Source organism: Habropoda laboriosa, unplaced genomic scaffold (genome assembly GCF_001263275.1).
Source record: "Habropoda laboriosa isolate 0110345459 unplaced genomic scaffold, ASM126327v1 scaffold193, whole genome shotgun sequence".
Lineage (NCBI taxonomy): Eukaryota > Metazoa > Arthropoda > Insecta > Hymenoptera > Apidae > Habropoda > Habropoda laboriosa.
Window position 1 is genome coordinate 1,157,867 of NW_017100342.1, and position 10,455 is coordinate 1,168,321.

The 10,455-nt window shown below is 37.6% G+C and overlaps 1 protein-coding gene across 1 annotated transcript in view; it reads left to right on the forward strand.

Annotated features, from left to right (window-relative positions):
* Positions 1-10,455, forward strand: part of LOC108574510 (calcium uptake protein 2, mitochondrial) — a 30,459-nt gene that overhangs the window by 6,894 nt on the left and 13,110 nt on the right. The window lies entirely within an intron of this gene.

The following is a 10,455-nucleotide window of genomic DNA, read 5'->3' on the forward strand; positions in this document are numbered from 1 at the left end:
TTCGTGAACGTATTATAAAAGTAAGGTTATCGAGAAAATCATTCGACAGACAAGCAGTTAAAATTAAGAAATGTAAAAATGTTTATCTAATCTATCTATATAATCGAATAGTGCAATAAAACAAAAATTATTTCATTGCAATTTATAACCAGTTACACGTGTACACTCCTGTTCGTAAGTATTAAGACACCTGTTGAATGTGAACTAAATCTAAACAATCGTTACGAAATTAAGATTAAAAAAAAATTGTTCAGTTAGGAATGTCGTAGTATAACGAACACATACGAATATAATGGGTGTCGTAATATTTATAAACGGCAGTGTATATATTTTATTATAAACATTGTAGGACAAACAAAATATTTCTCTGATATCACATTTACTTATTTCACGGAGAGTGTACATAATGATTACTATACTTAAATGAAAATGACGCCATCGTATTGTGTATAAAAAATAATGAAACTTTGTCTTCACCACTTAAGCGAAAAACGTGGGAAACTGATAATGTAAACATCCTGTATGTTTTATTGATATATGATATTATCTCGGTCGAAGAAATGTAATTTAAATCATATAATACTTTCTGTACGAACATAATGGATGTCCTAATACTTATGAACGGCAATGTAGGTACGAAGAATTAAGGTTAATTGTTTAAAGAAATTTCAACAAATGTATAAAAAAATCTATGAATATATGTTATAATTTTCCAAAAAAAAGTTCTATATCTCGTAAAGTATTGAGTTTTTGATGGCGTTACCTTACACTCTTTATACATGCAATTACCTGAGAGATTGGTCTGTATAACAGAATATTTACATGAATATTTACAACCAATGCAATTTAAAAGAAAAAGAATGATAGTGCTTCTTAAACCACAGAAAATGTTTCTCCACAATTTTTAAAAATTTTGATTTAGAATAAAGTTATTATAATCATTTTACACATTTGAAGGTGTTGATAAAGTAGAGGGCGAATTAGAAAAAAAGTTTGGAAAAATGAACTAATATAATATTTCGTTCTAACAAGTGTCCTAATACTTTCAAACGGCAGTGTACACATTATGCAATTTTTCTACTATTACCACAATCTTACAGAACCATATCAAACTGGTATAATAAATTCATAGAACAAATTTGTTAAGTTGATTAAAAGACATAAAAGCACCTCGTAAAACCAATTATAGGATAAAAGTTCTTATGCGTAAACACATCATATCACCGACACGAAAACTAAAGCATCGCACTCATCGAGAAACATGTCACCGTAATGTTAATACATTAGATAATCATTATCGCCATTAACTGCTGCACACAGCGAGCAAAAGGTAGAGAATCCCGAGCGTACACGTGGAGGATTCGTCAATGAAATTTTCATATCCAAATATCCATATGCAAATATGCAACAAGAAGAAGGTACCGCTTCGATGCAAGTCTGTTATCTGATTTCAATTTCCTGCCGCAATCTCGGCGCCACCGTGCTCTCCGTCGCAAGATCTGTAATCCGTAAACCGTTGCATTATGCACCGAAGCAAGCCGCACGCATTAGCGTATCGATAGTAGGCAGGTGTTTGCCGTCCGCGTGGTTTGCGATCGATCGCCTACCTTTCATTCTCAGGGGACCCCGTAAACATTCGGCTACGGATAATTGCTGGTCACGCGGTTGTACGGCTGTTAGAAAAAGAAGAAAACGAAATAAGCGTAACATGCGTCGAGCTTTACCTGTGAAAATCAGACGTACACGATCTCGTTCGACCATTTAACAGATAATCGTAAAAGTGTCAGGAATTTTCGTCTAGTCGAAATGAAAACTTTGCATTCTTCCAAGACCAGAAGCTAAAGCTCTGTATCTCATTATTTTTTCACAACCTTGCATTCTCGTGCATTTTGACGTGCCGTAGCTCATACTGATTTATGCTCGTTGTGTAACACCAGTAGTAGAAAGGTATTATCAAAAATGAATGCTTTACGAAATGTTGCATATTCAGTGTTGCATAATTTGCTCGTGACAGATTTGAAATAAAAACTTCGTAACAAATGCACAGTCGGTATGTTCATTATCGAAGCATCAATAAGAAGAATTTACGTCGGTCTATACGCAGGAAGATTAAAAAGAGCGAGCTGCAACCAAAACACCGCCTGATGTATTAAGATTTCATCGCGAATCAACGAGATATCGTTCAGCATCGTCGAGCAAACTACGTTCGACATATTCATACATCGCCTCGGGGACAGTCCTGGCACACCGTGTCCTTAAAAATCGTCGAACTTCTGGCAAAGTCGATGCAAGTCCAGATACGATCGTCTCTGGCGGCTATCTGTTTAACTGGAACCGGGCGAAAGGATCCCAGAGAAAATTGTTGCTGCGGGAGTGTGTAGCACGTCGCGTGCTTCCTCTTTATTGAAAACTATAACAACCGACTGAGGAACCGGCAGTCGAACTTAGGTCAAACGGAGGAGGGTGTGCGAGGTGGAACGACTGAACGCGTTTACAGGTGCTGATGAATACGGGGGTGGGGGGCTATAATCACACCAAGGCTGCGAACAGTGTATCGAAAAAGAAAAAAAGAAGAATTCCGGGTAAGAAAAAGAAGTCGGATGCCTCGCACTTAGCATAATGTTCATCGCGCCTGTCATTACTCTGGACCGCTAACATGTCAGCCTAACACTCGTCCGGATCGGGTAGACACGCGACGACGTGCCAACAGACGTTAGTTAACGCGGCATCACGCATCTACGAGGGTACGAACGAACTTGCCCGGAATATTGATAGACCGAACGTGATGCTCCGTTAAATTAACACTGCGGCCACGTCCTGCTAGTGGCAACGTCGACATAATCATCGTCGAACCGCCGCCGCAGAGAAGACGGACATTATATTCGATCCTGGGGAAATGCGGGAAACCAGTTACCAGGCGGGAAAAATTTGACTAATGACAGTGATAATCGTATTACTGTGTGTATAGCTGATTTAGAGCTCCCCCATAGCGGATTAATTGATGTAAGATCTGAACGATCAATGTTGCTTCGCCTTTTATCCCCCGTCGACAATCGCCGTCGCTTGTTACGCCGGGGCGGTCAGGGTAGGCAACTTTGTTGTAAAAAAGTTTGTAAATCATGGTGTTCTTTGCCGCGTGGTTGCTTTGAACGAACCAGCCAGGATTAGTCCGTGCAAAGACCTGTAAACACAGACGTGTGTACCTGGCTCCTGGTTATTATTGCTTTGTTGTTCTCTCTTTGCACAGGCGGATCCAATTTCGAGACATTTAGTTCAGGGAATAAGTTCGAGGGTTTAGAGTAAAGGGTTATCGATTATCCGTGACTCGTAGGTGTTATTTTTTGTTCGTTTCCATCAGCTTCTTATGCGAGAAGGACTTTTTTATGAGGATAATAACGATGAATTCGAGTAACAACGATGAAACTTAGGAATTGAATTTTCTGTAGCTTTATCCAATGGTAACCAGATGATGAGACTATGTTGCCTGCCAGTGAATGTAAGTTAAGGATAAAACTGCGTGGTTTCAGGTGCATGTATCTAAGTTGAACTTGGCAAATTGCTTGTTTCGATCACTGATGATTCGAGATGTTTTCAGATGTTCGGTAAACGCATTTTTATACTAGTTATTATGTTCGCTATCAGCGTGACATACGAAGGTATACTGAAAATTTCGCGTCTAAGTATGAAAGACTAGCTGCTTGTAATTTTTACTATATAATGCGTGATCATTTGTGTACCGATGTACGAAGTTTCATGGCTCTTTTACAGCTGGTGAAATAGAGGTGTTTAGAATGACGAAGAAAAGATGGACAAAAGTGAGAAATGACCTGATGATAAATAACCTCACTGCAAAAACCTTGTATGATCTTTTGCAATGAAGCCCTTTATCACCAGGTATATTGTATCACTGCTCGTTTTCCACTTTTTCCCATTTCTACTCTATCACCGCAAGTACCTCTGCTTCACCAGCTGTAAAAGAGAGAGAAAAAACGACAGAGTCACGAAACTTCATACAGCAGTATACAAATGATTACACATTATACAATAAAAATTACAAGCACCTTTCCAATCCACCCACGTACCGTGTGACGCGCCAATTCTCATGATAGATCGCTGTTATCTGCATGTAACACATCATACAAAATGCACAGTTTACGAATTTCATACAAAATACGTGTGCATAAGTCCAGGCATTCGTTGCGTTACGTGAACCTGACAAAAATATATAGATATCGAGAATGTGAGGAAAAATAACGCAAGGTATAGCGGGAGACATTTCAACAGAACGATTATAGCGAACGTGTTAAATAATGTTGGCCATTAGCCATTTCCTACGAGCAAAGATTAAACTCATTCATACCGAATTTTCTCTCCTGCTTCAAAAAAGCTTAAAAATATGTATATAGCACAGGATTTCCCAATACCACGGGAATTCTTCCTGTTCCACAAGTATAACTGCAAAATAATCGTTAGTCAGCAAATACGCGTCTATGAATATGTCAGCACAATCGAACAATACCGTGATCTCCAAGAATCCGATAAATCAACCTGCAGATAAGATCTCTAGACTCACTTTCACGTACGTATACGTGAACCGCGCAACAGCTTTGGAGAACCAGGCGGGATAAAGTCAGTGAAATTCATGCAGGACTCGAATCGAACAACTATAGCAACAACAAGATGAATGTTTGGTGTTTGGAGGGACGGTAAAACGCGCGAGCGGCACATTTGTACCTTTCAGGAACGGTTAGTGGGCAAACATACGAAGAATTTCATTTATCTGGCTGCGTTACACGAGGCCCAATTTTCGAAACGACGAGGAATTACGGTGGTCCCAGGCTTCTAGTTCACCCGGTAGCAATTTGTACAAAGAAACACCGGCACCTTCGGTGTTTTTCAGCCTCCTCTCTAACGAGAAGATTAGACCTAACGGCGTTTGGTATCCCATAAATCGCCGGGCGCCGCGCGCATTAACCATGGAAAAGAAAACGAGGCGATTTATGGGTGTGCTGCGACGTAAATTCATTCTCGCGGAAATATCTTTCCCCCACGACGTCAGACTCTCCTCTGTCGCTGATGTATTTCTGAATGAGGGATCGTGAGATCGTGTCCCTGGATACGGTGGAGCGAAGGTTATTTCGTAAGAGCCTTCAGTTGTACCGACTTCGTCCCATCGCTGACCTTGACCAGAGATTAACGCTGTGGAGGAATATTTAGAACCGTGTCGATGAATTCTCTTTTGTCTTGACCAACGCACCGGCGGAAAAGCAACATTCTGCCTGGCGAATTCGTGTATCTCACGAATTTTCAGCTTTAATTCGGGAGTTTTCTGAAAAACGGGCCCATAGGACGAAGTGTGAATAAATTGCATTGGAAATTTTTATTTAACCTACAGATCAACTGTACACGCTTCGACGAAAAGTGCTTCTCTGACCTGTATCGATGGAATATTGAAACGAAATTTGGAGGCAAGATTTCCAAAGAATTTACCAAACGAGGACACTCATAGAACTATAGATCTCTCTTCCAGAAAGTTCGTCAATTAGTGTCCCTAATTCGTTTCTTATTACTGAGATAATTATACGGTAAATGATGCTCTTGATTCGATTTCTCAGGAATGTTACGTTGTGTCGGTCGATGAAAACTACCGAGGAAATAAACTGACTGCGGTTATGCAATTGTTTTCGGAATTTAACAGGTTTGCAGAGAGAGTACAGTGGCTTTTCAAGCAATGAAAGAGGTTTATGTTAAACGTCCGGAAATATTAGGATTCTCACTAGCATCTTACAATCCGTGAAGAATAGCCCGAGTCAATATTTAGAGTTTTAGTTGAAAGCTTACGTCACTGGACACATCGCACCATTGTGTCAAGATTTTTAGACACTTAGAATTAATAAAAGATCGTGTGTACTTTGTTTGAAACGTCGAACCAGATTTTCCTCAAACTCGTACCATAATAATCTTAATATGTCTGATAATTCCGTGATTTTGCACACTTGACAAAAGAAAATTTTTCCTCGAAGAGAGAAAAATTTGAATCACACACAATGAACCACCTATGAATCTTAAAAATGTCGATAATGGAATTGTCATCGAATGTAATCGTTGTCGCTAGAAGTTATCGTGAGGGAAAATTAGAAGCGTACCTCTTTCGACCAACCTCGATAGAACTTCTAAGAGAAACGATCGAACGATAAGACAAATATCTCTGTTCTTTTACTATTTATTCGCTGAAATTACCATCGGTAAGCGTATTATTATAGGCATACGCAGACTATAAATTCTGCGAGGTGAAACGGTAAACATTAATAAGCGCATTTCATATGGAACGCATAATCGTTACTTTCCCCGAGCCGTGTGATTATTCGAATAATTATAAGCGGATACCGTGGGACGCAAAATGATTTTGTTGCAAATACGATTATCTGTTTTACATATTTGCAAGAAAACGGGCATTACTTATGGTCGCAACATCATATAACGCAAGTCGGCCTGCGCGCATAACAGGCAGTTGAATTAACGACGGCAATTTTATTTCTATAATTTCACACTTAATGGGTGTGCGTTTAGCAAAAAACCAGCTAACTTCCTGTTTGCGTATCCACATGAATCTACAAGTTACTTCACGAGCTAATCTTGATCGGTAACAGGAAGCGGCTATTACAAGTGCAAGCCATTGTAAAAACGATTTATCGCGAAAAAAACGAAAAGAAGAAGTTGATTTACGGTCAGATGGAGATTCGCGAAAGACGCCGTATCCGATTACGATGGCGCTTATGGAAATACATCGAACAACAAGACTAAATCGCTGATCCTTAAAGTGACTCTGCACACCGCCGCGTCAATATCGCGTCTCACACCGCCACAAATAACTTTCGTACGTGTTATGATGCGGATAATGATAAACGTATCATGTAATAATGTTGTTAATACAAATGGTCGTGTTGCTTTAATGTATTGATTTAAACAGCAGGTACGATGCTGCTTCTAGAATCTACCGCGTGAATGGAAGTGTTCAGGGAGGTTTGCATCTGTGTAATTCGTGACGTGTGATGAAAAACAGGAAGAATCTTTGTGCAAGAATAGATCGTAGTGAATTACGGTACAATAACGCAACTTTATCCTGATGAACATATTGATGTACGAGGTACAAATACTATATGTATTGGTATTACACTCATTTAACCCTTTTGTTGTAAAGAGTGCATACAGGGTGTCTCAGTTTTTTTTTTTTCGGATAAAACTTTGTCAGTATATTCTATGGGTGTAAGTAAGGAAAAAATGTTGTATAAACATAGGTGGTTTGAAGCTTTGTTGAAAAGTAATAACAAACATACGAAGTACAAAGGAAATGGTAACGAACTTGCGGTTACTATGATGCGAGACAAGAATGGTACTGGCGAAAGTTACATTCAACATCTTTAACGACTTCATTCCTATTTTGTATCATTCCCTTCTTTGTCAAGGAAGACCCAAAGACCTTATGTGTGACAATTTTTGTAACCAGCACGTAAAGAACCTAGACAATAAAATTTTAATATAATGATCAGGGAACAAATTTGATAACAGCAAAAGTGATTTAAAAAATAAGAAGGTGATAGGTCGAAAAAGATCCGAAAACCTAACCTAACCGTACTAAGGTTAAGAACGTTGATCATCCGACCTTAATACGCTAAGGGTTAATTTCTCTAACAAATCGCAAAATTACTTCAATCTCTACTAACATCGACTGAAAAAGTATTGATTTATCCTCGTGCAATTCAGTATCTCCTTCGTTGAAAAATGTCAAAGGAGTGTATGCCAAAGAATAGCAATGTTCGTGAAACATTCCAGGACTTAATCCGCCAGCACTTAATCCAAGTCCATTTCCGCTCGACTCGTCATTCAGCGTTCGCACGACTCCCTTCGAATGGAAGGAAAAGAAAAAAGGAAAGTAATCGGTATTGTATACCCTACGACAATAACTCATAATCAGTTGTTCTGAAACGTGGTTCTTGAAACGGGGGATTGCCGCGTTCCAGCAATTTCGCGTCCCCAGAATGAACGATTCAATCTGTGCTTGGTGAGATCGCAAATTCACATCGTTACACAAGTCTTGTGTGCATATCTATTGAGGCTTAACTGTAGCTTACGTCGCGAAATACGCGAGTCGCATATTGCCTGCACATAGGTAAGCAAATAGGTGGGAGGAGAGTAATCGGCCACAAAGTGGGCGTACAGGCTCCCACGAAAGGAGCCAACAAAAGGGCCTCGCCCTTCTACAAATTCGACAATCTTTCATAGTCGTTTCCCAGTCCGAGTATCGATAGTCTGTTAACGTGTGCTGGCTGTTACGATTAACGATGGGAGGAGGTGCATATCTCAAATTCAAACCCGAAAGGAAAAAGATGCGACAAAAATAGTTATATTAGTAACAAAAATTAATTTTAATTCTAACTTTTGTTTTAATTTAGAAGACTGAGGATTACTAAATGTAATTGGACTACAATACATTTGCTTTTCTTACCCAATACAGTACTGAAATAGTAAATAGTTGACGCTTAGATGTATAGTCAACAAATGAAATCATAAGTCAAGGGATTAAGGCTGAATTGTGTAAGGCTTCGATACAGAGATGCAAATAATTATAATACTATCGAATTAAAATTTGATCATTTTCATTTTAGATGAATGATAGCTGGAGACAAATATATTAAATTTCTTGCTGCAAAATATTAATTGTGTGTATTTACTGTCTGACACTATCGAATTAAAATTCGATCATTTCGATTTTAGATGAAGGACAGCTGGAACCAAATCTATTAAATTTCTTGCTGCAAAATACTAATTACGTGTATTTACTGTCTGACACTATCGAATTAAAATTCGATCATTTCGATTTTAAATGAAGGACAGCTGGAACTAAATCTATTAAATTTCTTGCTGCAAAATACTAATTACGTGTATTTACTGTCTGACGCTATCAAATTAAAATTCGATCATTTCGATTTTAGATGAAGGATAGCTGGAGACAAATCTGTTAAATTTCTTGCTGCAAAATATGAAATACGTGTTAGAATGTTTTAAAACATCAACTTTAAATTGTACGCTGTTACTCATAAATTGCAAGTGATTCGGTGATTTGTAATGTTATCAAGTAATAGCGTACTATGCAGATAGATTTGAAATCGTTGTGGGCGGTGGATGATCTTTCCCCTGAAGTAATGTTGTCGTGTGGTGTAGGAGTAGTAACGTGTTTCGTATCTCGAAATTAGAAACGATTTGTTGTATCTATAGAGATAAGGGTATAACTTTTAAGCTTTTAGCAGTAATATTTTCAATTTCACGTCATTCATCGTGAACTAATCTTGCATAAAAAGCTATTAAGTGTAGAAATGAATTCTTTCCCACTAAATCTACATAATTGATTCAAAGCCACAAAGAGTCCAATTCTGATCGCTGATATTATATGAAAAAGAAAGCCGCCGGAGTTTTTATCACGATAGTATTCGCAAGGTGTCAGAAAAATAGCAAAAGGTCATCAACAATAATGTAAATTAGTTCGACGATTGATCTATTTTCGTTCTTTTTAAACAAAACTTCGATTGTACACAAAAGTCAGGAAGAATTCACTTCTACACCGTACCGTTACTTATCCATTTTATAATAACTGTCGGCGATGTTGTAAATTCGAATATGTTATGAATTTTGTAAATCTTAGACTTTCCTGAAATTATCAGGTATATAATTTACAACCTGTTAATAAATGGTGCATGGGATTGAATGTATTATAAATCAAACAGCTTGCAAGTATGTACTAAACCAGCTGTCACCTCAAAGATAACAAGCTGGAGGAAAAAGTGCATGAAAGACACTACGTTTATACCCACAGGGCATATGTAAGTGTTGAGTTCTGTCAGTGTTTTATACTTGCACAGTCATTTTAATCATGAGGTTACAGATTCTGCGGGATACAGAAAATGTGTAAATTTCACGCAACATATTTGCACGTTCATCCTAAGCGTGACATTAACACAATGTCAAGAGATACACTGGAGAACACTTTTTATCCGTAAAAACTTCGCTACACGACACGTAATCTTCTAATTATACAGTTATTTTGAAAACAAAATCAAGGATAAATAATCTAGTCAACTGATAAATTCTTTATTTCATTACTTCTCGTTTAAAATATAATATTAAGGAATAATTATCCCCTTTACATTGTAACAAAATGAAAAGTGGTACGTTCAATCGTCATTCTAATTTTTCAAACTTACATTAGGAAATTTAATTGTTTTAGAATTTTAATTTTAATTATTTTACTACAGTCGATATGGTAGAATTTAAAGTATGGACTACGCAATTCCATGTTGAAATTTAGTCCCAAACTCTCTCATACACTATAAAATCGTTAAATGAAAGATGTTTAATATATGTATATATATAATATTATATTATTATCAAAAAAAAAAT